The following is a 25,006-nucleotide window of genomic DNA, read 5'->3' on the forward strand; positions in this document are numbered from 1 at the left end:
TAGCCCGGCCCTATTTATTCTTTGCAGTATCTATTATCGTAACCAAAACACGCAACCGCTTCGCCAACGCATTAACGTTAGACCATTAATTCCTGCCTTATAACTAATAAATTTCAAGATTGCGTTTCCACGCTAAACCGCGGTTCTCGTATCGAATTCCGGAAAGCTTAAAGGCTTTGTCAGTAACAAATAGTCGTCCAACAAACAGCGCAAGTTTTAATAATTTCTAACAACTAAATCCAATAATTAGAATTCTATTTTGTAATATTTTCTGATTTTCTAGTATTATCAAATTTGCCTTCTAATCTCCTCTAATTTGACAATAGTGTAATGTTAGTCCACATCAATAAAATGCATTAATTACCATAAAATATATTAAAATTAGGTACATTGAAAATGAACATTCCTTACTTTTCGGTACATCCTTCATTTTAGGTTTCAAGAGTAAAAATTCTTGACAAAGAAAATTATTGTATGGGAAAATTACAACTCGATGGCTGTAATTTATTGAATAACCCGAGGAAAATTTGACGAACGTTACCAATTGTTCGTTGTGAGCGCTTCGTTGTGTCAAGAACGATCCAAGCGACATAAAAACTAACTGCATCATCCGCGTTGGCGCTAGTAAATGTGTAAAACGGAAACGGCACAATAACCTTCGGGCGATTTTATGACGAGCACCGCGTCTAACGAACTCGCGCTAAGATGAATCTACCCGTGAAACTGTGGGCAAACCGCGAAAACTCGACTAAATGAATTTCTCATGTGTATCAGACTGAAAGTACTAGACGAAAGTTATACGAAGAAGAAGGGGGTAAAGTAACGCATCGCGTGGTTCCTCAGTATGGATATGAGAGTGACAATTTAATTTAACTCATAACTAACGTACGGGTTTTAAACTTGAAAAGCAATCAAGGATTATTTTAAAAAAGTTATACTTGGTTGTGTGTTCCATAAGAGATTCAATTTCATTTGCATAATAATTGATGTATGATAAAGATCCTAAATTGAAATTTAAAAATATATATAGCAATGAAATTCATATATACAATATGTATTATAAAATATACAATTAGGTCAAGGAATTCTCATTTTATTTACGTTATTTTACGCTGTGAGAACGAAACCAGAACTCAATGAATTGAAAATTTTTCACCCTAATAGTTCATATATCGACACCCCTTAAAAATAGTTTGTTACTGAAATAATTCTTTAAAAAATATCTAGGTAAAAGGAAATTTTGGAAAAATAAAATTCTAATCTACTATATTGATACTATATCGTTAATGCTAAAATGAGGGAATACGTGTTACGATAAATCTACTTGCAGATTTTTCAATTTCTAGAAAATATCCGAAGTATTCTAGTTTAAGAAGCGACAAACAACGTTAAAAATATCCTGGCGTCTTAGGCCACCGATCTTTCCCCTTGATATTCTAATATCCTCTTCGTGTTCCTTTAATCCTCCCATATTCAATTTTTCCAACTGAAAGCCTCTCCCGAAATACATCCATTTACAAATTAAAATAGATTATTCCATACTACACTTGAACACATGGGATACACAAGCAAACTCGAGAACAAACTTCTCGAAAAGTCTGAAACGTATTACATATCATACCTCATGTCATAAGAATTGTAAAAAAATCGTTTCCTTTTTATTTTCTCAGGATCGAGAAAAATTTTGTTTTTAAAAAATATCTGTACCGTCATTCGAAATTTAACAGAAAATACTTTAAGCGATTCAAATAATGAAAAGCTTAAACCAAACAACCGACACAGCTACATTGCTTACGAAAAATTTTAATTTCCCGAATATTTTCTCAGCCTCGAAAAAAAAGGTTCCAATTCTGAAAATATCGGTACTGTAATTCGAAGTTTAACCGGAAATCCTTTATGCAAGTCGAATAATCGACTTACCATCGACTCATCGGCCATGAACGACTAAATCCATTGACGATCTATGAGCTGGTTTAACGCGCCGCGTTTACAACTCGCAGTATACCCGGTGATAACACGCGAAAATCCGAGCTTCCGTCGTCGGCGCGACGGTGCCGTGAAGTACGTATGTGAAACGCAGCTGTGTATGTAAATACGCGATGCCGCTGACAGTAACATATGACGGAAGTCCGGTACACGTTGTACACCTATTACGCGTGCACCGTGTTTGCGTACCGGGGGAACGTTGTTCGGTTGAATCGCGAAATTGAAAGCTGCCGTCCGGGCAATTTCGTCGCGATACCAACTGACAAGATGCTGTTATCAAATATGCGGAAACATTCGAGTTCTAATTGAACTGATTCGCGTAACAACAGTTACAGGTCGATTACGAATCTACAGGTCTAACGAATTTGGGGAATTGAATATCCATGGTGATAGGCGATTATCACTCGTCGATTAATCAGATTTCTTTCGAAATTTTATGATTTTGTAATTTCATGCGTTTTATTCGGCGTAAGAGCAAATCTCTGAGCTCTGTTTGCTTTGATTTAAAAAAAATAAACAGAATTTCTTAATATAAGTATAGGAATAATAAGTATAGGAACAATAAGCTTTGAACACAATCAGTTGGAAAATGTTAGATGAACAACGAATAGAAAGTAATCAAAAGATAAAATTGCCACTTGAAAAGGATAAAATGTGTCTTTTGATGGGGTTGGAAAATTGCTAGATAATTATATTATTATTTCGTAATTATCATAATTATCATATATCATAATTATATCATTTAATCTTGAAACAAATGCTACAAACTGGAGAAATACACGAAAAATGGTAGACGAAAGAAATGAAAACCCGAAATAACGGTATGCATTTATCATATCACAGAGAAAAATTCGTGGCCGTTGGATCACATGTTAACGTGGTTAAGTTTCAACGGAACAGATGCGTGTCTCGCAGCACACGCTGTTACGTGTCAGGTAACCTAATTAGTGCTCGACATGCGTGTAATGTTGGCTTTCCCGTCGTTGTCATGAATGAGTATCAGCCAGACTGATACAAATGCGAAACAAGCGATGCTTTCGTTATTTCGTGAATGTCATGGAAAAAGGAGTATATTAAAACCAAGTAATGAATAACTGACATTTGTAAAAAGAAATTATTCTACCTTTAAAAATATCATTTTATGTATTTATGCATTCTTAAAAAAGATTATTAGTTTCCTACGTATTTCTAAACAAATTTTTATAGATATCTCTAAATAAATCTTCGATAAATTCGATCTTCTATTATTACTTCTATTATTAACATATAACAAATTCATATATCTATTAATCGAAATACTTCTAAACTTTCCAACAAATCTAACAACAAATCATTCTTTCCATTTCCATTGTTATAAGATGCACATCTTATGCGCACGAAAGAGCAACTCATCTGAGAAACTACGAATAAGCAGAACCACTAATAAAACACATCCCATAAACAATTTTCTCAAGCCATAAACTCCGAGATCGCTGCAAAGGAGATCAAACATGACTTACAATGGAGGAGCATTGAACAACCTGATCGTCTATATGCAAAAGTCTCGACGTGATAACGACGAATGTCTCACAAATTGCAGACTGAACGATTTCAGCAGCTAGGTGGTATCGAAATTCAAGGATATCGAACGACTGCAGAGTACTTGAGGTATCGGATCGATGTCTATGATTATGTCTCGCGATTCGTGACACCGTCGAACGTAAGACCAGGGATCTGCTCAACTCTTTATCGCGTTTATGGCTTCATATCAGTGACCGTGCCACGAGATTATCCGAACAGCTGGTCTTAACGGAGTAATCCTTCCTTAGGATATCGCTATTGCGCTGCAGTTTAACACGTTTTTCAGCAACCGATCGATCGTATCGTTCTGTCGTTGCCGATTTCTTGCAATATTTAAAATTTATATTTAACTTAATCGTTTAATTTCACCGTTGTATTTCATCGTTTTATGTTTTATCTTTTTAATTAACTGACTGATGTTTTGTAGAATTTAAATAATTCCTTTGAAATCATACAGCCGATTATTAACACATTTGCGCTGTTACTGAAATTCACATTTCTTTTTCTAGATGCGATACAATTTTTTATCAGAGAAGAGTCTTTGTTAAAAAATAAATCTATTTTTTGAAACGTCAAGTGAAATTACAACATTAATTAAAATTATAATTGAATTACTAAATAAAATTATATAATATAAATAATTACATATATAATTTATTTTAATTTATTATATAACATCCTTATTACATTATATAAATCCTTTTATATCCTTGTAAGTCCTATTATATAAATCCTTTTTTTTGTTAATGGATATATATACATATATACATATATACATATATACATATACATATACACACATATATATATATATATATATGATTGTTTACATGCATTAACGAAAGACAGGATGTAACAATATTAATAACCCAAAGACATTTTACAATCTCCCTGTGCAGCATTCTCGAATCAGCGACTGGCAACGAAGTTAAGGGTGAAAGTTTAGTGAACCAGGGTATTAATCGATTGAAGCAGAAATCGACACCCCGACTAAAATCGAATCGAGGGAAGTGGGAGATGCGCTTATTCACAGTGGACGTAAAACCGAGTTAACATCGAAAACAAGCGACGTGTCTTTACGACACCGTAGAAATCTGATCAGGTTGAACGTTCTCTTAATCAAGTTTAAGTAACACGAATCGAATACGTACTCCATAATTTTGAGACTTTGGTTAGCCAAACTTTTCACTTTGCCAAATTCACAATACAAGAAAACTGAGAAAGAGAGAGAACGAGATAAAAAGAGAGAAGGGGCGGGGGGATCACAGAGTATAGTAACATGCGCAAAATTAGAACTTCTGATTAAGTAGCTAAATAGCTGCACCGTCGTGCGTTCCGTTCCAATTAACCATCCCAAAACACTGAGAAGACCCAAAGGCTAGTGGTGAACTGGCTAAAACTGCGTCAGAACGAAAGACATTCAGGGGCCACTTATCTCTCGCAGCAGGATTTATGAAACGTTCTGTTCCAGCAGCGGCTGGATAAGAGGCTGAAAGGAAGACACAGCCTAGCCCGTAGTCACGCCGGATAATGCGGGGATTAAGAAGCTCCCTTGCAGAGACGGGGCTACCTGCTGTCAGATTAAATATCGACAAACTGGGAAGAAGTTCTAATTCAATTAGGGACCATGACTCTTTAGATGTCGATGGAACGTTTATTGTTATTATGGTCTGATATTGATTATGTTAATCTCTTTTGTGTTCGGAAATTTTATTTTATTGGTAATTTGTTGGTTTAAAATTAGGCACTTAGGAAGGTTATATTGTCATAGCTAGAATGTTATATAATATCAATAATTAGTGTTTAATAGAAATTTTGATAAACAAATACATATTTCATAAATTTTATGTAACATCCTTCTTCATTACTATGTCACTTATAAAATTTTAACATACAGACACATCAAGAAATTTTATAAAACAATTAAAATACTGTATTCTAACATTTAGACGAGATTTCGCACAAAACGTTTAAAAATTTATCAGAGTCGGTATAATTTTAAGCCGAAATTCCTTCTTAGCTGATATATTTTCATCAAGTAAAGCATCCGAAATATCTTTTCTTTTCACTACTTAATTCATTAATTTCCTTTCTGAAAACTTAATTACCCCAATGTTTTCCTTCCATTTCCACGAAGGTGTGCTTTTTTCCAATGTTTTAACAATGAAGCTACGACCTACGAAACCTTGCAAAATGATTATTACAATAAGCCCACTTTTAGTTACTCGAAAATTACGGACGCTAACGACAATTTTGCTATACGTACGGTAATTGAAATTTGAAACGGTTTCCTTCATTGTGTTTTTAGACATGTTCACTACTTGGTCAGCTAAAACGTCAAACGGCAAAAAACTATAAAAATATCAAAATATCCCAAAGCTAACAATAGTCGACTAGAAACAAGTTCAATAATTCTTGAAACAATCTTATCCTCGACATTGAATAGAAACTTGTGCAAAAGCTTTTTCGGAGTACATTTCATATTATATGAACAATTTTTGTATGACATACGACATGATGCAATTATCATGACCACATTGGTAAAGTTCGAAAAAATTCGAAAATGTATGAATAAAGAAACTGCAAGATATTTAGTGCAAGTGGGTATATGTAAAAATCATAAAAATATTGAGACAGTCAATTATTCGCTATACTAATAAGACTCAATATTCAATGAGGTCTTAGTATATGTTTGAAGCAAAATTCATTTTTCACTAGATGTATATTATATTGTATCTTCCGCATTCATTTTCAGATTGGTTCCAATTATTACCACTATAATTGTGATAATCGTGTCTTATTGCAGCACTAATGAGATTTAGAAAAATTTCATATAATGCATATAATATATTCATAAGAATTTTTCACGTAATTGTTTGAAATACCTTCGTGAGCCACTCTATATTGGTATATGGAACAGGAAAATTCATCCGCCTGCTAGTTTTCCCGCTTGGTCCGCAAGCAACAACGAACAAAAAGGGGATCGAACCATGACTATTCGTCAGAGACTTCGAGAGGAATACACGAACAGAACCGTGCACGAGAAAACCGATATATTGACAGCCGAGACGCGGCGAGTTCTCAAGCCGAACTCGATCGAACGTAACAAAAGTAGCAGAAACGAAGAGAAAAGAGGGTAATGGGGAGATGTAGGGATAAAGAGGAAACCATGACGAGGTGAATCAACGGGGAACTTCCAAAAAGCTCGAAATAAAATCCAGAGGAAAACTAGACAAACTCATCGTAACTCTAACCAGTGAGCCCGTTTATCTGTCTTTTTCTGTATTAAGTAAAGAATAAAAAATGATTTTGTAAAAAATTTTTTATTCTTTTCTTTTACTAAAATCAATTATCTGATACAAAAGTTGAATAAGAAAATTCAATGAAAATGTGAAACAGACTGCAATGATTTTATTTGTGTGCATAATTAAAAATAAATTAGTATACAAATAATACTATCTAAAATAATAAATAACGTTATAATGACAACTTACATAATTTCATACTTTAGTAATTAGGTAAATATTTGATATATATAAATTTGAATATGGTCATGGCTAATCAACTATATGTTAATTACACGTTAATTATTTCGTGTAACATCAATGTATATTGTTTAAAAAGTAAGAAAATCAACAAAATTAAATATTGTAATATACATGCTAATGATCCAAAAAAAGCCGCTTAGAAGTACGGTCTTCATTTCGGTCCAGTTTCATATGATTCCTTTAATTCGAAATTTATAGACACGTATCTCCATCCAAAACCTGTACTACCTTCTGTTCGTATTCTCTCCTATAGGCCATATCCATTGGCCCAATTCCAAAACGCGAGTCTATCACCTCGTAAATTATTTTGACGTGTCCCAGGGATTAAACGTAACACAAAAGTATTGCATTCGATATCGGAGGGTCGCGTTTACGGATCTCGCGGGAATAAAGTTTGTCCGTATTTGTTTTTCACGTATCGATCAAGTGTATCGATTTATAAGAGCTAGTATATTGTTTATGGAATAGAGTAAATTATATCGAAAGTTTCGGTTCTAGGTCTTTAATATTGATTACGTTTGAATAATTATAACAGCTCTTAAAGAATTTTGCTTTTTTCTTATATTTATAAAATGGATATAAATGTCAGAATAATTCAATAATTTAACTGAAAGGTGCATTCGGCAACTATATATTTAATAAGAATTTATAAGTTCTTCTTCTCAAAAAATTGTTCAATTTCAAAACGTAAAGAGGAAATTTAAAAAATTTTGTCAGAGACAGTGTGTATAAAAATGTATTTGTCACTTCGACCTATTCGTTCCTGTCCTATTAATCTTACCCGCCATATTAATTTATAAAAAATATTCGAAGAAATACTTTTTGATGAATCAACTTACATAAATTCAACGCCAAATTCGTAATTTCAACTTTCCGCTGAGGTAGCAATAAAATTTTATCAGTTCGACGCTCGGATCGATAAATATTCGAGAATGAACAAAATTCCAGAACCAATACCGCAGAACATCCGTCGAAAAATTTACTCCACGATTTTATCGTCCTGTTTTTTACTCTCCTGCTCATTTTGTTTTTAATTTTCTGCGAATATTTCATTATACGTTTTACCGTGAAAAATCTATTCCATACGATGGGTGTACTATTAGATCGATGTTCGGAATCGGTGAACAAACAGAGAATACGGTTCTTTTTATCAAAGTATTCCACTCGAAAGACAATTTTCGTGGATTAATTGGAGTGCTTCTTTTTTTGGTATTCAATTCGATTCGCCATGAACAACGTGTGAATTTTGTTCATAGATCCAATATGTAGATGAAAACGAATCCTAAATAGTCTATTTTTACACAAATATTTAATGAGATTTGCTATCATGTATAATCTTCATTGAACTCTCTGAATCGATCTTCAATCATATTCTCTTTTCTTTTTTAGCAGCACATAAGTTAGAGGATAATTCAAATAATGTTGTTGTTTTGCCTCGGAGTATCAAGAGCGTTAGGATACACGTAATGTAAGAATAAACTCCGAGCAAAACAATGTCGTCGCTACGTGCAACCGACGAACAAAGACGAATTTGAATTTTCCGACTATCCCCCGACCAGTATAAATAAGCGGACGCGATCGTAAGGAAATGAGTTAGAGTCAGTTGTCGATCAATTATCAACCAGTTATCAACGAATTATCGGCGATCTAATTAACGAGTCATTAGCGATCCTATTTTACAACTTATACACTGTCTTAGAGAATCGGTTAGTACGAGCGTCTTTGTGAACATTATCTGTATACTAATTTATCATTTTAAATATATTCGACGGTTTCAACAACGAGCAATCTCGTCCATTTAAACCTCACCGACCAACCATCTTCTACACATAAACCTCTACACTTTAAAATAAATCCATCACTAACTTTAAAGCAAATACAAAGGTGTTATTAATAGGTACGAGTTCAGTGTATCAATCACCAAATCCTAAAACCAGCAACGGTAGATACTAAAGATTCTCCTCTATTTCCTCTATTTCTACCCTTCTCTCTTTATTTCATAGGTATCAATTTCATATACAGGGTGGTTGGTAACTGGTGGTACAAGCGGAAAGGAGATGATTCTACGCGAAAAAAGAAGTCGAAAATATAGAATAAAAAATTTTTTTAATTTTTTTTTAATTTAATTTTTTTTCCATCGAGACAACGATCTACAGTGAGATCCGTTATAACGAGGCGTGATAAAGTGCACGCGTACCGAACGAAAATTCAAAGTCGATTTTCTCGAAAACAAAGCCTCAAACGAAAAATTTTTATTCTATATTTTCGACTTCTTTTTTTTGTATATCTTCTGTATATCAAATTTCTGTTACGGGCAAAAAATACGACACTTTTCAACTATTTTCATGAAAATATGAGTTTGTATAAAAATCCGCAGTCTAATTATAAGTAACTAGGTATATCACTATACGTTTCTCCAAAGATCCACGAGGAAAAATAGATCTAGAAAACGCGTGGCAGGTGACCGAGGAATATCTAGCGTAAAATGCGAATGCTTCGGCTGCGCGATTTCGAGCATTTGCATAATTAGCAGAGATTTTGTCCAGGTCGTAATGAAGTTCACATTATAGTCGGCGAAACTGCAGAGACGAGTCCCATGTACCCTACTAAATTATTTCGCTAACCGGGCCAGCCGAGTGATACCCAGAATCTGTTTCCATCCACTCCTAAAAACATCTTCCGTAATTTATTTAGTCCCAGACATATAACGGGTCTTTGCTCTTTCTCTCTTGTACAACGACACACGTGTAAACCCTCGGCTCATTAATATACCCACCAGTCTCTTCCACCGCCCTAGAATCCGCTGAATGTTATCCTTTTGAATGAAAGTACGCGAATATGCACGGATTCGACTGAAAGCGAACAACTCTTCGAAGCTTTGCTCTGCCTATGCTGCCATCGAATGAAAAAGGTTGACGCAAGATGGGCGACTAAAAGCCAGCCTAGCAAATTAGTTATCAAACTAAAGGATGCAGATTTCTAGTTTTACGTATCAGATAAAAATGATGTAACGCGATCGTGAAATTATCAAGGAAGTTTAGGGATGTTTTGGGGAATGAGATATGTAATTTCAGATATCTGCAGGAAGATCTCGGATCTTGTTCAGGGCATACGATCTAAAGTTATAAATATTTCGTGCAAAAATATGACTTCGGTTTTGACAACTTCGGATTAGATTTTGCTAGCGTGGAAATTATTATTGAATGAAAAATATTGCAGATTTAAACTATGATACTAAAGATTAAAGCAATAATAAAATTCCATGAAATTTTTTCGATAAAGTTGAAATTTAAAGCGTTCTTACAAAACGTGTATCGTCCTAAAATATCTATTTTATTCCACTACTTGATCGTTGATTTCTTCCGTGAATCTTCAAAAATTGAACGATCTCTGCGTTTCACGTCTGTGATTTTTAGTACTTTAAGCTAACAGAAAATGTGACAGAGTCCAGTGATTGTCTCACGAAATATCTTTTTATATTATACAACGATTCGTAGCGTTTAAGGGAGAGCTCTTGGTTTAACGATAGGACAGTGCTTCGATTTCACGCTTCATGGAAACGCTGCAACGGTTGTTTTCTATTTGTCCTTTTTATGTATGAGCAAATATTAGAAGGCTAGTCGTAACAGTAGTCCTAAACGTATCTGCTGAACTAATGGAATTACTAGCTGGATTAATTCCTAAATTCTGGTGGAGCAGCGTGCGCCAGATCAGATCAGAAGCACGCTGAACACGTCGCTTTTATTAAACTGCTTGTTTCGATATCGGTCGCTTCGAAGGAGTTAGTAAAAGTCGGTATTGTTTCCCGATAACGTTATTACATATATACTATAATAGATTGCAGTAAATTATATAATAGATTGGCAATATCTATACAATTTCATATTTCTATCAAGAAGGAAGCAGTATAAAATACATATAGATGTTTTATTTGTCAAATATATTATATCTAGTATTTTACTTTTGATGTTTTATATGTTTTGTATATTATTTAAATTCTGTACGTTTTTATCAGACAGCTACTTTTAATAGAAACACATCTTAAAAAACTATCTTCAACACAAAAATATTAATACCCAACAAAAATCATCCCTGTAATTGTTCAATTCCCTTATGCATTACACGTACATCAATGTGTAGATGTTAACAACATACGACAGTTAAATTCTAAAATTTAGAGTAAGGACAAGTATACAAATAAATAGAGATTCTACTTTCATACTTGTGATAATTTTGCACATAGGTCACCCATACCAAATACCAAAAATAGAGCTACACACAAAAACAAAATTAAAAAATTTAAAAAGCTTAAACACAAAATGATTAATATTCCTATTATCTACTAGTAAATTTCAACAGAAATCCTCGAACCTGTCTCAGAAATCCACTGTGCCCCATTAGGGTTCAGGGTTAATAACGAGAATAACGAAACGAAAAGAAAGAAGGGAAGAAAATGGGAGAAAGGGGGAGAAGGCTAATATGAATAACCCAAGGACAATTGGCCGACATTGCAAGATGCGCCTTATTCCGCGAAACTTGTCGCCCCGCTACTACAAGATGTAAATTCAACGACTTTTAAGGACGTTCCTGCGCAAGCTATTACAATATATCTCCCTACTGTATTCCAGGCTACCTCCTCCTACGTGGAAATGTAATATGCTTCCGTGGACCAGCAGTCAGCCAACCAAACCAGCCTGTGACGCCACCGCAGTTTCTTAATTTCATTTTCGCCCGGTTGCCAGAAAGCGTAGACCTCAACGAGTCCGTCTGTCCCTTGCATTTTGGATTTTTCGTTGATTTTTTGCGAGGATCGCTCGGAGAATTCAACACGAATTCCGCATGGATTTCGAGCAGGCACGAGAGGGACCGCCCGCTCCGGCCTTTTAGCGCTAACAATTTTTCATGCCACTCAAAGTGCCCTGGAAAGAAGAAGAGTACACCACCCGGTACAGAGTACGTGGAACCTGGAGGCGTTTCACGGGTCGGATATCTTTTAAATTGTGATACGATAGTTTCGAGCTGAGGAACACTTCTACACCCTTTAGAACGAAGCAAAGCGAGAGATCGTTAAGTGGGACTCCAGTTAATTTCCGTCGACGTTATACCAGCCAGAAATAAAATTTTCTTTATAGTACGACCACACGGACGATGCCTCTTTTCCTTTATATCACTGTGTAAATGGTTTTTGGACTTTCGACGGGCTACCTAACCCAAACGTAGAACCACGACGAATTACGGCGTAGCCTGTGTGGTGGGCGGTATTCACGGACAATAAAATTAGTCCTTCGAGTATTGTCCAGAGGGATACATACAAACCGTAAAGCGAAATTCTCGACTGATGCACGTGTTTCCAACACGACGAAGCGACACATATGGAAACGTTTTGCCGAGAAAGCGGAAATTTTGGATAGGTAAGGACAGAATGGTGGAGGTCTGAAACTTTTGTGAATTCCTAAAAACTAAAAGAGACAAAATATTACTGACCAATGATTTAATGTATGCGATTAGGTATGTAACATAACTTAAACTATATAGCTAATATAATTTATTGGAAATATTTGAGTAAAATTAAGTTTCTTGTTTTATAGAGATTCATTTAAAAGTAGAAATTAATTTATTCTTTCTTTTTGTCGTTCTCCTCCATATTTAAAAATTCCACGCTTAAATGATGCTGCGAAACTCGAGAAGCACGCACAAATATTTTGAGCTACTATAAAGATAGGAACGTAAGTAAATATTTATTTTATTATTCCCCTTTTACGAAGAACTTTCCGTCCATTCTTTATTTTATTTTTGATAGAAAGGCAACAAATATTTCTATCATTATAGACATTCTTTCAAGAATTCAGGATTTTAGGTCACTATTTACGACCAAAATTTGACAGAAAATGCAGTGTTAATGCATTGAATGCAAACAATCCACTGAAAATAAAACATTGCAGACTCATATTTTATGACTCTATCCAAACGCTAATAGCAATTAAGTGTTGAAATGACCACACAACGAGATATTTTTAATTTCCGTCGGAAACTTCTGGTCATTATAGCGAATAGGATTTTGAACTTTAACTGGTTGCAATAAATCTGATTAATCGGATATTGGCCATTATGGAAATAATAATTGAACAAATGAGAATAAAGCTGTGCTTTAATATCGCATTTGTAATCGAAATTGGTTCGAAAAATATGGTCAGAAACTAGGAGTTGAAATATTTAGTAAGCGATGTAAATGCCAAAAGTGGGAATATCTTTCAATAGAAATAAAAAACGCATTTATGTTCATTTTGCCACATAGATCATTTATCATTTGAATGCTGCTGATTTGGATAAGAACTAGTGTTCGGAGCAAAAGCATTATGTTGTTCATAAAAATTTGTATATGCTAATTACGAGCATAGATAAAATAAAAAATCATCAGTATAAAACATTATAATAAAAGATCATAGGATTTGCTGATTTAAACCCGTGCATCATCACAATCATCAGTCGTGGAAATGAGGAAGGAAATTTAATAAACGTAGTAGGTATTCGGCTCAAAAATTTCATTGTCTGCAGCCGGCACGTTAGAGAAACGCGATTGTCAAGAAGAAAAAACAGCAACAAGGCAACAGTTTTTTCTTCCTCTCGGAAAAATTACAAGGTCGTGATACCTAGAGAGAAATAAAAATAAATAAGACAGTAGTATAGACAGTGTAGCAAGGAAAAAAGACGCGTATAATGAAAACAAGGTCGACGACACGACATCCAAGAAATAGAGAATTGTATTAGAGGGTGGAAACTTGGACAAAACCACAGACAAGCGTGTTCAAACGGATGAAATGAGTACATCGAAGATAAACCGAAGAAAGCTGAAGGAGAAAAGTTCAGGAGACAAAGTACGGTTGATGAAATTGAAACGAGTGGTCGATATAAAGGTAAACGATATTTATAGACGAGGAGAAGAAGTTATATCAGTACCAAAAAGTTTTAGTTGGTAGATCCTTTAAATTCTTAAAAAAATTTGAGATATAAATAACATCAAATTATTATTTAAATATCCGAAAATTCAGAAAGTCATGTACAATATCTCCAATTAAAAATTCATGTACAACATTTTCAATCAAATAAGAAACAAACGTATGTGCATTTACAATCGAATACCGTAGAAATATGTGTAATAATAATTTCGTAAACGAAAAACGAGCTTTGTTTAATTTTATCACCAAAATTATTTAGACTTCTGTCCCAAGGCCTCTTAAATTAAATCGCAATCAAACAGGATTTATGCGTGCAGCTGTGTCATTAACGGATTATTATAACCATTTCAGTTACAGCCGACACGCAATCGATCATAGGACAACAATTGGGAACTGACAATTGATAATCACTCCCTGGGACACACGATGCACGCTTCATTCGCGAAGTTATCCACGTATTACGGAGCCCATCTCATCAATCGTAACCAATAAATGCGACGGCCGAGCAGTGTGCGACTCTGCGTTCGGATAATTTCACATCTATTAACTAGACTGCAAATCGAACGAGCTGAAATTCACTTCGAAATCCGCTGCTTTGCAACGTAAACAGTACCGTGCCATCTGCGATTCAGCTAATTTATACAATTATCCTTTGGACAGCATTGATATTCTTGTCGTTAAGGCATATCGAATAACGCTGCATCGTTCGATTGTAACAAGTACGATGTATGCGTATGTACGACGGTTGTATGATTATACTTTTATTGGATAAATTTGGAATATGTAATTTAAATCGTTATGTACTTCAAAGCGATACATATATTTATTTAATGGGAAAATAATATCGATTTTTCATTGTACGGATGTCTATGCGAATTATGCTACCATAAATAAAATTAAAGAAATGGAACACGAGTAGAGACTCGTTTTATATACTAAATATTATAATGAAAAATTTACTTTAAATATTTTATATAGTTTTATGTATTTTAAGTATATGTAATTTATATACTTTTTCAAGATCACTCCAATATTTCGTATAAAGTTGAATTATATCACCAGCGATAGAATTCTGGCTAAATAACAGCGAATTCCCTTCAATATTAAAGCAATTTTCCTCTTCATGAAATGCGCTAAAACTTTAAACGCTTGTTTCGCGAAGCTCGAAAAATTAGTCGACTGTTGGAGAAATACAATCGAAAAATTCCACGCGTGATACAGTTCTAATTACGTTTAAGTACATAAAATTAAATGTACCGTGTAATAGATAATTACAAAGAAGTATATTTGAAGTTCTTTATGTTCCTACTTTCTATCTTCTTACTACAAACGTTTTCAAAAATTAAAAGAATAATAATAAATCAGCTTGCTATTGATATTATACACTTCGTGTTTTAATATCTCCATTTGAGTGATTTCACGCCAGATATGAAATTATTAGACGCCTGAACTGAACGAGGAAAATGAAACGTATCGAAGCGGCACTGTACGCCAGTTTATGTGATTACCGTTTTGATAAGGACGAATATGATTTATCAGACTGATGCAGCATCCAATTTTAGTCACAAATTCGCACGAAAACAGATGCAGGTATCAGAGGAATGCCATACGTATACCTGGAGGCTCGCTCACTTCATTTTATATAATTTAATATATATATATATATCATTTCGTTACCCTGCACAGCTAATGAAACTGTACGTTTTAAAATTATTAATCGTTTGCATTCATGTCATCGGAATATTGTACATGTGAAAAATATTTGTGTGTGTGAAGAATATCGTATGATATGTGAAAATTAGGAATATAGAACGAAGCTTTGATAGACTCAAATTTTATATAAAATATTCAAACAAATAACAAACAACTAATATCTAGAAAGCGAATACATAACATTTCTATTATAAATTTCTTTTATTATCTTCAAGAAATAGTTTCATTTTTTTACAAATCTCTCTATCCTTTCAAATATCACTCTAACAACACGAAAGTTCAACAAGAATCTTACGAACGATAACGTCTAAAAACAAAGAGCAGTATTTTCAAATCAAGACGTCAAAAAAATGTTTGAGATTAAAGGAGGCTTACGGCTTCAAATTCAAATATCAGCTACATCCGATTATACTCTCGAATATGAATTCGATACGTTGCACACAGGGAGAAAATTTACACACGAGCAGATGCGAAGATTGGTCGATTCTTGAAATCCCAACGAAAGACGAGCGAGCTGAACAATAGGTAAATGCACTTCCGCGAAGCATAGAACGCTAAACCAATGGCAAGCTGCGCGACTCGCTGAATCGGGAGTCGTGAAACAGTCGACAGAGTGAAGTGGAAATGGAAAAGCTTGAAAACGAGCTACTCTCTGCCGTTCGGCAAGTTTTCTTCCCCAAAAAAGAACGCACAAGGCAAACGGCCACTTCCACAGAGAAGTTCGTAACACGTTGAGAACACGTTTCTCTTCTCGTTCTTCCTGCTTCCTCTTTAGCCCTCTTTTTCTACCAATACTTACTATCGGTAGTGGCTATTGAGAGATTGAGTGATTGTGATATTAGGTATGTTTGTGTTAGAATAGTCCGCAAATAATATACACTCGTCTACGAGAGTATCTAAACACATGTGCGTTTAATACAATATTTTATAATATTTTGAAGTCACAAAACAAATATTATGTGTCATATATCATTAATTATGAAATTAATTATGAAATTAGAATACAACATAGATGATTGTGTCACAGGGCTACTAGTTATAAAATTATTAAGTTCCGAGTAATTTAATCCTTGTTTCCAAGAATTTCATCAAGCTTGGTAATTTTAATCGAATTAATTCTATGGAAAACCGTGATAACACCAGCAGACAGGTAAAATCAAAACAGCCAATAAAAATATTTGCAGACGATACATGTTGATAGTGCCGGCGGGATGTGTTGAAAAAATATTGGAAGAAAAACAACAGCAGAGGCGAAGATTTTTGCTTTTTTATATCGCGATACTGGGAGTCTGGATTTGTCGTAAATATAATACACCGTTTACAGTACGCGTATAGCATTGGTCCGAAAAATAAGTCATTTTGAGAAATACGTGAAAATAGCACCGTTTCTGGGTTTCCTTCTATGACGGTGAATTATGGACGGATGGGTATTGTTTCTTCACAAAGCATGCATAGGGGTGCGTGCTTCCGCAATACACGACCTCATTTTTAGTAATTAAACAATCAACACATACGGAAAACACCGCGACAGAACGAACACGTACATAAATGCGACTACGAAAAGTAATTTTGTAACGAAATTCGGTCACGATTCAGTGTTCCTACGGAATAACCGCGAGAACTGTGAAGCGAATGTGCCAGAAAATAACTTACGGAATGTAAAATAATCAGGGAAAGAATCAATATATCCATAGCTTTGATCAAAATTACGAATTTGTAATTTTTTTTAATGAACTACATAACATGAAATATTTTCCTCTAAATAAAAATGTGGTAACGATCGAAACAACTAAAAACCAAAATCACAAACTACAATCAAAAAATAGTAAGTTCTATGACATTTAGAATCGTCCGCTCAAATCAGCAGGACATCAAGCTCAAATTCCATTGGCTTTTTCTTCTCCTATAACGATCAAAACATATTCATCGTTTGGTCGTAAACATATCAGCGAGTTTATAAAGCAAGATCTACTCCCGCAATCCAGCACCGATTTATCCCCTAGTAGCCGGCAAAAAATTGCTATCCCATCTTCCTTGGTATCAGCGTAATTTATCTACTGTAAAATATCAACTCTGGTATTACGGCGAGATGCGATCTTAACGAGACTGTTAGCGTTCTGTAGTCAACTGCAGGCGTTGCAACGAACTAGACTAGTTTCCAGCAGAAGCCTATTTCGCGACAATGAAAGAAAATCCATCATTCCAACATTAAAATCCTTTTCTACCCTCTATTCCAACTTTCCTTCCTGTCTTCCTCCTCTTTTTATTTTCCAGTCTTCTTTTTTTTTGCATTTCAACCCCATTTTCACGAGTTCCAGCCACGCGAGACTTCACAGTCGTTCACCGTCACCAGAAACGATTTATGGAGATGGCGGTAACTTTTCAAACTAGCGAATAGCTTGGCTATGCCAGCCAATCAGAATTCCCGTGGCTACAATCATGCCAATTATAATAAGAATTTACGAGCGATCCAACCAACTCGGCTATCGACAAAGTGCTGTCCAAAGGGCGTGAAAGTGTCCGTTAGATTCTTCATTTATTCGTCCCGGTTTTACGGTTCGCTTTCTCCCCTCCCTTTCGCGAAATGTCCGATGGATTTACGAGGATAATTACACACTTCTTTCGCTCACTATTCGTCCTTCTCTGCAAACCGAGTGGCAAACCACTCTCCTCCGAACAGTTCCCTCCTTATTTTCATTATTCTTATTCCGTTTCCATTCACTGCTCCTGGAGTCTTCTCGACGAGTTCGCCCGAGTTTTTCGTTCGACGAACATTCAGTCGACTTTGTTAGATCGCGCATCGAGTTTCGACCATGTAACCTTGGTATCCGTATTACTCCAAGTAGTTTGGATCGATGCAAGTTCGTTGGAATCGCGGAAAATGGACGCGAACTTCGGGTTCCGGCGGCTTCTGTTTCTCGCGAATGGAGCTGTTCATCTTCTACAATGGTGGATGGAGCGCTCGATGCTCCGAACGATTTATTTTTCGCCCAGAACGAAATGGAATCGGGATACACCCCGGTAAAATGAACCTAACATATATTCGTACTTTCTTCGTAACAATAATTGGTCGATTTATTAGGCGTAGAAAAACGACATTATTCCCATCTTCTGGTTGTTTCGATTAAAAAATTCTTACTATTTTTAAACCCCGAGTTATTTTATTGAACTATGTATGGTCCATTTTGTTCTCCTAATAATACAAATAGAAATAGTAGTTTCAAGAAATCTGTTTGAAATGCATAGAAAACGCATCCATTTTATTGATTGCCATTGTCTATATGACTACTTTTTCTATATGACTATTTTTTTCAGTTATATGGTAATACTAAACGTCATAAGTTAAATGTCGAGATTGTGAGTATACTAAAAGGATGGTCAGACATGAATTTAAATTAATGAATAGAGTATAAAACTAGGTGTTCGAAATCTCTTCTACATATAGTGATCTTATAGAGTGATTCAATTCATAGTAAAAAACAGATACTTAATTGATAATATCGGAGAACTCTATGGAATGTTACTCCTATACAATATCCCACAAGTCGAAAAATATTCATGATTTATTACTATCTAATAAACAGCATATCCTACAGTAAGAGGTATCCAACTATTTTGCATAATCACTTCCAGGAATCCTTATGGAGTTCCGTTTCGCAGACATTCAGCGATCATTATCCATTATTCATTGATCTACAAAAAGGATCGTTACCGTTTAGCTGTTTGACCCGGTGAAATAAAAAAAAACGTTAATTATAAATGTTTAATGCGCTAACTCCTATTTCCGTTTACCTTTTCAAGAGTTATGAATAGTATCGATAACCAACTAAATCTCATTCGACTATTGCTACGCAGGAGAATTCTTCGCCTTTCATTTTGCATTGCTGTAACGTGATTCAACTATCTAACTGCAACACGTGTACTTACACAGCGTTCACCTAATCATATTAAGTCAACATCATATTAAGTATATGCATAGAATGTTTGACAAGCAACTAAAGGAACAAACATAACCATAAGTTGATTCGATTGTTTGAATATGAAATAAGAAAAAACTGACTTAAAAAATATCATTTAAAAATAAATAAAATAAGAAATCATTGACTCATTTATATTAAAGATGATTTGAGGAATATCGCAATAGAAAATTGTTTACTGTAATATGTAATCTCCTTAGTAGCATTTGATTTTTACTTAGAATATTATTGTATTTAAGCAGTATTTATACATATATGTTTGTCTGTCTGTCAAAAAGTCCGTTTTTCTCTCAGATTTATCAAAACAGAGAAATTAAAAAATTATATTCGAATAAATGTTTCCGGAAATTAACACGTTTCACGAGTTTCGTAATTAAAATTGTAACATAAAAGTAGGGCACAACTAAGATAGAATTAAAGTAAAATTGGATGAGAAGTAACAATAAAACGAAGTAGAAGCAATTGATGCGACTTCCAACTTACTCCACAAATGTTGTACAGTTCGATATTATATCGCTCTTCCATGTCTTTAACATTCATTTAAGTTTCCTTACAAACTGTCCGATACGACGAAACAAATGCAAAAGACTTTACGTAATAAACTGCAATCTCTCGGAGATTGCTTTAAGTTAGCAGAACTATCAGAAAACACGTCTTTTATACGAAAGCTTTCTATTCGAAACGAATTTCTGTTACTTCGTGAAATTTTAACGATGTTTCATAAGATCTTCGATGCTCGTTCTCGTTATTGCATTCCTATTATCGATGAGAATATTCGAAAATTTATAGAACAAGACTACGTTGCAAAATTTGCATGAAATAATGTGATGCACAGAAAGTAAACTAATTTATATTAGAATGCTTATCCTATATCTGGAGTATATTGCCTTGAAGCAACACACTTCTGACGTAGCAAGTTTAATATGCGTGGAAATGCTAGTATCACAGACGTACTTATATATACATGGTGCTAGCATTGCAACTTAACTTCATCAAGCGATTACATTAATTATTGTAGACGGTCGCACTTAGATTTCCTCGAGAGATAAAGGCAGAGACATGTGATTAAACGCAATTTCTACTAAGAAAAACATGTTACTTCAATGGCATAGATTTTATACTAGCAATTTGTTTTGTTCATTATAAATTTAAAATATACAGAGGTGGATAAAAAAATGATGAAATGAATATTTATACGGTATAGATACTATTTTATGCAAAGGTAATTTATTAATTGATTCCATGCGATATAAATAAAAATGATGAAACGTATCTTTGAAATTTTCATTTATGATATTGACTCTGCAAACTACTTCTGCAAATATCTACTTTATTCGACAATAATGTACTTCTTTGCTTTCATATTTCCTATTAATTCTAAGTTAGAAATTTCAAAATGAATTTAACAGATAATACAATTTATCGTAATAACGTATAAATATCAATTTTATATTTTAGAAATAGATTGTCTATCTATTAATTACGCTTCTAACGCAATGCGGAATTATTCGACTAGTTTCAGCATTTGTCTCATCGAATAGATCGGTGACGTTCTGACTAATATACATATTAAATACATTACAGAACTTGAAATAACGATTTACATAAACGTTTGTTTCAGCAAGGAAAAATTTATGAATATGCTGTACTCGTGTACATTATTACATGTTTCTCTATTAATAAAAAGGCAAAAGACATATCCGAAGAATATTATTTACCGAAATAATGTGTATTTGCGATTATTCTGCGATTATTTGCAAATATTTTTCGATATTCTTGATAATATTTAACATAAATTTTTCTTTCGAAATAAGAAACGTATTTAGTTCGATCACTTTTTATTTTCAACACTTTTTGTCAATGCAGCGTCTGCTTTACATGTGCTGACAGTTTACAGAATCCCATAAAAGAGAAATGCCGCATCTATGATGTCATTCACGATGTTTCAACGAAAAGACATAAAAAATGCGTAGGATTTAACGCAGTTAGTTGGACCAGATTGCCGAACCAAGTACAGAGATCGGAATATTGAGACATCTTTTCACAATATGAACAAGGAAGCTTAAGCTTGGAAACTTCTTTACGATACCATTTTAAGACGGTAGTAAAACTCCGATCTGATTAAAATTCATAACGTTTCGTAATTCATACTTCGTTTGTACGTAGAAATGGAATAGGATGAAAAAAAATTGAGATTTCAAAATTGCTAGCAAAAAAATAAAATAATACTGAATTGTTTAAGTATAATATATGATATATCATTATCATTATTCAATTTAACTTGTTACACGTTTATATCAGATACTAGGAAGAATGAACTAAAACTTCTTTTCTCGTATTAATTTTACGTTAAACATCTTTTGAAACCCATTACAAATTCCTTTCGTTTCCTAGAATGAGTATAAGATTGAAATATAAAATTCGAAGTTCGTAGCGATATTAAGCGCTTTACACGTACAATACATTTGTATAATAACGTTTCACATCTCACATTTAGTAATTTTAGTTAGTTTAATATTATTATACTTAACCGAAAATTTCCAGCAAAGGTCAGTAAAAAATATCAGAAATAAACTCACCCAAGTAGTCCGCCGGTATAACCGGTTGACCCAAAAGGAGCAGCAAAACAATTGTCAACATGATGACACGAGTCACTCGACCTCAAGACAGCACCAATTATCGTCTTGACATTCGGCGCACACCGTGTAAGCTCTCAGTCGACGTGACACAAACACCAGCACATCACAAGCGCTTTCTCACCAATGAGCGAGAATTAAGTCAAGTTGGACACTTTCAAGGAAAGTATAAACGTAGCGCGTAAACAGAAGAAAATCACGCGTCGAAGAACGATCGCAAATTCGTCGAATTCAAATCGACGACCTTGAGTATCGAGCCGGTCCGTTTCACCGTGTCATGCATATTAAGCATAAAATTGGTGAAATTTTCAACACATACACCGTATCACAAACTAATGTAATCTCATTCAGTTCGTTAATATAATCTCAATAAAACGCAAGAACGAATTAACCGTTACTTATAATGGCGATTGCTCACTAATTCGATGTCGATGTCATACGTCGATTATCACATAACGTGTGAGTATCGATGTTCGATAGATCAGAGTGTCACGATTTCTGTAAAGACGCTGTTCACATAATCTTCCAACACTGGTCACGTGGTCTCCCGAGCAAACGTCGTTTCACTGACACATGTTTGTCAGAGAAATGCTATCCACCATCACTCAAACGCATGCTGTCAATTGTGCGTGAAAACAAAGTAGATTTGAGCGGTGGAAGAATGTCTTTCTTTTCGTTGCACACGATCATCGACAACGATCGAATCGAGGCGAGTTAGCAGCGGAGAATGTATCCGACAATAAATGTCAAACTCTCACAGTGACACTGTACACTATGAAACCGGTCGATAAAGTCGAGCGTCACTTTTTCATTGGTTTTTTCTCACTGACGATTCGTGAACAAATGACGAACGAATTACGACGATGTTTAAAAAAGTAATTGAAAAGGCAACGGACAAAAAATGAGGAACACCACATGCATTCGGTTCGACGTTCGGCGCGCGACTGACGGCCGGGACGATTTCAAACTGGGCGAAGCGTGACGTCAGAGTTGTACGCACCCGCGCGCTCTCCGTTAGCCAATCAGCGCTTGCCTACCGCTTCGACGATCTGCGTTTATCTCGGAAGCCGTGCTCTTCGACAAAGATGATCATGACCTCGTAAATCTTGACCACTGGTCAACGATTGGTAAGAATTACTGTTAGTGCATTTACTTTAACATTTAACCCTTCGTTGATCTTATGTATCGTGGTGTTAGATTGGAATGTGAGAAGCTTAAATTTGTTTGTGGTAAGAAAAAGTAATATGAAAGTACTTACCTAAAAATATGTGTATATTTACAACAAATTAAAAAGGTACTTAGCGAGAAAAGAAGAAAAGTGTCGCTGCAGTTGATGTGTTTGCACGTAAGTGATATCAATTTTAAATTTTACAATTTAATTATATAGGTAAAATGATACTTGTGTATGAAACTATAAATGAGTATCATATAAGAACTGTTAAATGAGGTTAGGAATCTTGTTAATGATCAGTTTGTATAGATTATATTTTCATCTTTTATTCTGAACTATTCATCTCAGATACTCTATATACTAATAATGTATGTACTACTATATGAATTGATACATAATCATTTATAAATCATGAAAATTTTTTGCCAGAATTAAATAGTAGTATACAGAAAGAGCTTCAATAGAAGTTTTTAACAGAAAAAGTAAATACAAGACTTATAACTATGACAATGATTTTTTGTCAAAACATTTGAATCAAACATATGAAATGATACGTATCTTTACAATCCAATGTAAATATCGCAAGATGTTATGTGCTATCTATAAATCAAAATGGGTTAATTACCACATGACATTTCATAAATATTCTTGGTTGGACTATTCTTTGTCTAATATCATCTTAAAGAACAATTAAGAAACCAAAGCTCATAGACAAGAACTTCCAATAGTTTAAGAAGATTATAGAGAAATATGTTTAAACGTACCTAATTTATTTTAGGTTCAATTAATCTGATATATTTTCGATTTTATAAATTTTCTATAGATCGCGTTCCTTAATTAAGTTTAGAAGAAGTATTAAAATATGTATATTATATATGTCTGCATTGATATCTTTTATTGAATAATAAATTTGATTTTCCAAAATTTTCTTCAAGGATATATAGAGGGCACGTGTGTAGCAAAGGATGAGCTTTTTATTTTACATTTTTATTCATTACTGTTTCATCAATGAAAGTTGTTGCCTTAGTGACCACGTGAAGTTTCATAATGCTACACGGAGATAGATGGTCGCATAAATCCTTACATGTATCGTGATCTATGATGTCGATGCACCATCTGTCACTCAGGAATTATGATTTACATAATACAGTTTTCAACAGATGGTATTTCTTGCAACGAATTTTTGATCGCGGAATTCGAGGCAGAATATCGTAAACGAGAAAGAAATTTGCTCCATTTATGCTTCCATTACTTGTACTTCGAAGCAATTTTTAATTCGTTAGTCAACAAATAAATCTCTTAAGGTTAAATATTTGGAGTTTTCAGTTCATTTTAGAAACAGCGACGTATCTAAGAATAAAAATGTTTCAAAGCAGCGATATTAATAGAGTACCGTAAACTAGACAATTTTGTGATTTAAGTAGGACGAGGATGTTCTTTTTCGAATAGCTGCTATTAA

General features: G+C 34.2%; 1 protein-coding gene across 4 annotated transcripts in view; it reads right to left on the minus strand.

Moving 5' to 3' along the window:
• Positions 1 to 23,319, minus strand: part of LOC138182791 (protein eva-1) — a 334,209-nt gene extending 310,890 nt beyond the window's left edge. For all 4 annotated transcript variants that reach the window (XM_069119013.1, XM_069119014.1, XM_069119015.1 and 1 more), the window contains exon 1: positions 22,320 to 23,319. The gene's annotated coding sequence lies outside the window, so the exon portion shown is untranslated. The remainder of the gene's footprint in view (positions 1 to 22,319) is intronic.
• Between the last annotated feature and the right edge of the window lie 1,687 nt (positions 23,320 to 25,006).

Source organism: Bombus flavifrons, chromosome 8 (genome assembly GCF_040668555.2).
Source record: "Bombus flavifrons isolate JBK064 chromosome 8, iyBomFlav1_principal, whole genome shotgun sequence".
NCBI classification, from domain to species: domain Eukaryota; kingdom Metazoa; phylum Arthropoda; class Insecta; order Hymenoptera; family Apidae; genus Bombus; species Bombus flavifrons.